Source organism: Fragaria vesca, linkage group LG1 (genome assembly GCF_000184155.1).
Source record: "Fragaria vesca subsp. vesca linkage group LG1, FraVesHawaii_1.0, whole genome shotgun sequence".
In the NCBI taxonomy this organism is placed as follows: domain Eukaryota; kingdom Viridiplantae; phylum Streptophyta; class Magnoliopsida; order Rosales; family Rosaceae; genus Fragaria; species Fragaria vesca.
In genome coordinates, this window is record NC_020491.1 from 15,482,290 (window position 1) to 15,487,934 (window position 5,645).

A 5,645-nucleotide genomic window follows, 5' to 3' on the forward strand; every position below is an offset into this window, starting at 1 on the left:
TTTTTTTTGGTCAATAAAATTAGACATAGTCACTACTACTCATTACTCCACCTCCACACACAGAGACTTACAGCTAAGCTAGTATTTATAATTCTTAGAAACACGTTATAGAGGCTTAGATACACGTTGCAGACGAAATAGTGTAGTATAATTTAAGGTATATAGAGTTTAAGGCTATGCAATATGTTTGAATGTTTCAGACATGAGGTGCATGAGTTCGTGTTCCCATCGATCCCTATAAATACATGCAATGACAAACAGTATATCATCAACTGGAAACTAAACCTGAATTCCAAGTGAGATTATTCAATGACGAAGAATCCTATCATCCCTGTTTTTTCTCTTCTGTTATTCTTCTTCTTAATCTGTAGTAGTTTCAGTACTTCGGCGCCAGTTAACTATAATGTGGGTGTGGTTCTGGACTTCGATGCATGGGATGGGAAGATATGGCTGAGCTGCATCAACATGGCTCTCTCTGACCTGTATGCTTCTCACCCCGACTATACCACTAGGCTCCTTCTGCACCAAAGGAACTCCCCACCGGATGTTGTTCTTACAGCTGCTGCAGGTTTTACCTTTCTTTCTTACTCTTATCGATCCATCGATTCCTCTTTTACTTGATACATCATGCACTACTATTTCTCTTTAATGGAAAGTATTTTCTGGGGTCGATCATCGATGTAACGTATAATATTAATTGCTAATTTGTTTAACTGTATGTAAGTACGTACTCAATTGATTAACCCCATGCACCAACAGTGCAATGGAAGAAAAGAAAGTCATTTAGTCAAGTACTGTATGTATATATAAGCGGGATTTCTTTCATGCAACTCAATATATATTATATGAACTATTCGAATAAAATGTAACTATTCATTCGTCTATTTTTTTTACAGCACTTGACCTAATCAAGAATGTTGAAGTGCAAGCCATCCTAGGCCCCGATTCATCGATGCAAGCCAAGTTCATCATCAACCTTGGAGAAAAAGCACACGTTCCCATAATCTCATTTTCAGCAACAAGCCCGTCTCTCACTTCAATCCGTAGCTCATTCTTTTTCCGAGCCACGCAAAATGACTAGTCGCAAGTGAAAGCCATAAGCGACATCATTCAAGCCTTTGGTTGGCGACAAGTAGTCCCCATCTACGTCGATAACGAGTTTGGAGAAGGAGTAATCCCTTTCCACTCCGATGCTCTGCAGGAAATCGATGTCCGAATGCCTTACCGGAGTGTGATATCGCCGACGTACTGCCACTGATGACCAACTTGAAGTAGAACTTTACAAGTTGATGACAATGCAAACAAGCGTCTTCGTTGTCCACATGTTACCTTCACTCGCGTCTCGAATTTTTGAGAAAGCAAGGAAGATTGGGATGATGGGTGAAGGTTATGTTTGGATAATGACTAATGGAATTGCTAACTCGTTTGATTCCTTTAATTCATCTTTTGTCAAGCAGAACATGCTAGGGGTATTGGGTTTGAAAACATATGTCCCAAGCACAAAAGCACTCGAGGATTTTAGGGTTAGATGGAAAAGGCAATTCCTGCAAGACAATCCAACCGCCATTGATGTGAATTTGGACGTCTTTGGATTGTGTGCTTATGATGCGGCCAAGGCACTGGCCATGGCAAAGTGGAGAAGGTTGGGAGTACTAAGAACTTGACCTTTCAAAACATGAATTCTTCAGGTAGTTCTAATTACACAAACATATTTGGGGTGGCTCAAATTGGTCCTGAACTTGTCCAAGCACTATTGAGTACAAGTTTCAGAGGGATTGCAGGTAATTTCAGTCTTCCAAAAGGCCAACTACCAGCATCAACTTTTCAGATTGTGAATGTGATAGGAAATGGGGAAAATGTTGTTGGGTTTTGGACACCCAAAAATGGACTTCTGAAAAGCTTGAGTTCTGCAAAGAGAGTGAGCAGATCATATTCTTTTAAGAGAAAATTAGATAAAAATCTAAAATACTATACCTCTTTTAAGATAAACCCATACATATTTTTCTTTTATTTTATATCTACTCCACATAAGCAAACTTATATATAGCATATGTCTATAATTAATAGTTTTCTTCATTTTTTTAGTTTCTCTGTTTTGCCCTTTAGACTATCATAAAGCTAAATTTGGTATCTTTCTTAATTTTAGCATCAATTTGAAACTCAAATATTGAGCTAAAATTTAGTTGGATTTAACTTTATCATAATCAATTACATTCTTTAATTTCTTACTTTGTTATTACTAACTTGAGTGTATATATATATGTTATATATAGAAGTATGTCGTTTGTAATAGAATGATTCTTTTCATTCCTAAGCTCACATTTGGTGTCTCTCTACATAGTCGAAAAATGTCTAATTGTAAGGTACGCGTTATTGTTCTTTGATTAATTTTCTTCTTTTTAGGTATATTATTATATCATTTCTCATCCTGATCAAGAGAACATTTACATTTCTAATGTACCTATTAAGTAGGATATGATATGATAATATACCTAATAAGAAGAAACCCAAAATTGGGTTTAGGGTTTAGGGTATAGGGTTAGGGTATAGGGTATAGGGTATAGGGTTAGGGTATAGGGTTAGGGTTTAGGGTTTAGGGTTTAGGGTATAGGGTATAGGGTATTAGGTATAGGGTATAGGGTTTAGGGTTTAGGGCTTAAGGCTTACGGTAACACTATAAAATTTCTTTATTTTACTCTAATAATCAGATATTTTATTTATATTATATTTTACCTTATGTGTAGATCATAAAATGTATTCATTTCTCTTAGATTTTTTCATAAAAATAAATAAAACCGCATAATTCTTGCAAATTGATTGAAAAATGTTAGTGTTAGAAGAAAAACTCATAATCAAAGTATTTAAGAAAACATCAATTAAGCTTATTTATTATGTTTTTATGTTATAGTTGAATGGTGACAATTGTGTAAAATTTAGAAAAAATAAAACATAATATGTATCATAATTCATACATTTTAGATGTCTATCAGAAAGAAATATTAGGTGAGTTTTATTTAAAACTATTTTTTAAAATTGGGTGTATATGAAAATCCCTTTTCTTCTAATGATAGCCTTGGATCTATTATATGGCCTGGAGATAGATTGTCTGCTCCAAAGGGTTGGCAGATACCTACAAGAGGGAGAACGCTGAAAATTTTAGTCCCAGCAAAGAAAGGATTTAACGAATTTGTCAATGTCACACATGATAGTAGCACGAACACAACCCAGGCCAGGTCATCGGTGGATACTGCTTAGATGTCTCTGAAGCAGTGAGACAAGCATTACCTTATGACTTATCTTATGAATTTATTCCTTTTGCAAAGCCTGATGGTGAGCATGTTGGTAGTTACAATGATTTGGTCGATCAAGTGTATCTAGGGGTAAGATTCTGATTTTGAAGTCTTATTCTTTTTACTTTCTCTTTTTTCTTTGTTCTTTTTTTTTGGTGTGATTTAACGTACATGTATTTTTATCTTGATAGAACTATGATGCTGCGGTGGGAGATATAACCATTAGAGCAAACAGGTCCTCTTATGTCGATTTCACCTTGCCATACACAGAATCCGGTGTGTTTATGATTGTGCCCATCAAAGACAAGAGAAGTAAGAACACTTGGGTGTTTTTGAAGCCCTGGACATTGGAGCTTTGGGTAACAAGTGGTTGTTTTTTTGTGTTCATTGGTTTTGTGGTTTGGGTCCTTGAACATCGGGTAAACGACGATTTTCGAGGGCCTCGTGAGGCTGTGTTTTTCTCTTTATCGACCGTTGTTTTCGCACACAGTAAGTTTATTCATCGATTGATCAACACTTTGCATGAAATTAACATATTAAGTTCGTTTTCACTTACTATCTAGCTATGACTCACATTGTAGGGGAGCGAGTGGTGAGCTACTGGGCTAGGATTGTCGTGATTATATGGTGCGTTGTAGTTCTAATATTGACTCAGAGCTATACTGCAAGTTTAACATCAATGTTAACAGTTCAGCAGCTTCAACCAACTGTTACTGATGTGAACTTACTCCTAAAGAATGAAGAAAATGTCGGTTATCAAACGGGTTCTTTTATTTACGGTATTTTGAGGGAACTAGGGTTTCATCCCAATAAACTCAAGACCTATAATACCACAGAACAGTTGCATGAACTATTTCAAAATGGGAGTAAAAATCATGGCATTTCTGCCGCTTTTGATGAAATCCCCTACATTCGACTTTTTCTTGCCACCTATTGCTCGAGATACACGATGCTTGATCCAACATATAAAGCTGAGGGTTTTGCCTTTGTAAGTTATTTCACTTGATTTTAAACTTCTGCTAGATTTGTGATTTGTCTGATGATGGTGTAACATTTGGCATTACATTTTCTCTTTGATCTTTAGGTCTTCCCAAAAGGTTCGCCTCTTGCTCGTTATGTTTCAAGGGCGATCTTGAATGTGAATGAGGGAGGTCAGACGAAGAAGATTGAGCACAAATGGTTCGGTAAAGACTCGAGTTGTCCAGATCTAAACAAGCCCTCTTCACAGAGTCTTGGCATTGAAAGCTTTTGGGGACTATTCCTCATTGCTGGTGGTGCTTCATTGCTAGCTCTACTCGTATTTTTTGTCTTGCTCTTGATTAAAAAGAGGCGCATCTTAATGGACTCGAATTCAGGAGATTCACTCTGGACAAGAATTGTTAATATAATTCGTAGACCTGAGCGTACTCGTCCATCACCGGAGGATATCAGACTAGGGAACCTATTATTAAGGTTACTTAGAGACCGAGAAAGACTCGGTAGAGCAACTGAATTAGCTAGAAGGGGTGTGAATAGGCTCAACTCAATGTAGTTTACGATGGGCAATCTTTGTTTCTCCTAAATGTTAGCTTCGGGATCCTCTTTTTGGATGTCCTTTTTCACGGTATTGGTTATCTTGTTCTTTGCTCTTCTTTGCTCGGGAGTAGTTTTGGTCTAGTCCCCCATGCCACGTACTCTTGTTTGTTTGCGTTTAATTTTTCTGGTTAATAAATGTTCTACCAAGGGATGGGCAGTGAGCTCCCTGCTGTGATAGACTGAAAGTGCATGGTCTTCCCAAGAAGATTTGCCTCTTGCTCATGATCTTTCAATGATGATCTTGAATGTGATTGATCGAGGACATGTGGTTCGGTAACTGTTAGAAATTGTTGTGGATTTAATATTAATATTAGAGTTTGTGGTTTATATGCGGAAGTTTTTAGTGTGTGATGAGCTAGGAGAAAGTATTTAGAACAAAGGTATTTAGGAGCTAGAAGTTGGGAGAAGTATATGTTAACTAGGACAATTGGGTTTAGGAGGATAGAGGAGAAGGTGATAATTAAGAGGGGGGAAGACGCTTAGTTTAGCTTGCTTACTTCTATATTCATTTCATTTAATTTCATTAGTTTCAATTGATACATGGGTATATCCATATATATAGACCTTGTTAGCCGACATACTTTGGTCTTAGTGCTGCAGACCTAGTTGAACTTATTCTAGACAATGCTAGATATTTTGCTAGCTCTAGATGATTATTATATATTCATGATCATTCTATATAAATCTAGATTAATCTAGCTAGCTCTAGGTCTTCCTTGATTTCTCTAGACATCTCTAGTGATATTTAGATGATCAATGTGCATAAATTCCAACATTCCT

The 5,645-nt window shown here is 36.7% G+C and overlaps 1 pseudogene across 1 annotated transcript; it reads left to right on the plus strand.

Moving 5' to 3' along the window:
• The first annotated feature begins 202 nt into the window (after positions 1 to 202).
• Positions 203 to 5,396, plus strand: LOC101309297 (annotated as a pseudogene). The gene is made up of 7 exons (XR_183855.1): positions 203 to 207; positions 372 to 568; positions 897 to 1,926; positions 3,057 to 3,380; positions 3,482 to 3,779; positions 3,872 to 4,278; positions 4,375 to 5,396. The product of XR_183855.1 is annotated as a glutamate receptor 2.7-like (transcript).
• The last annotated feature ends 249 nt before the right edge of the window (positions 5,397 to 5,645 follow it).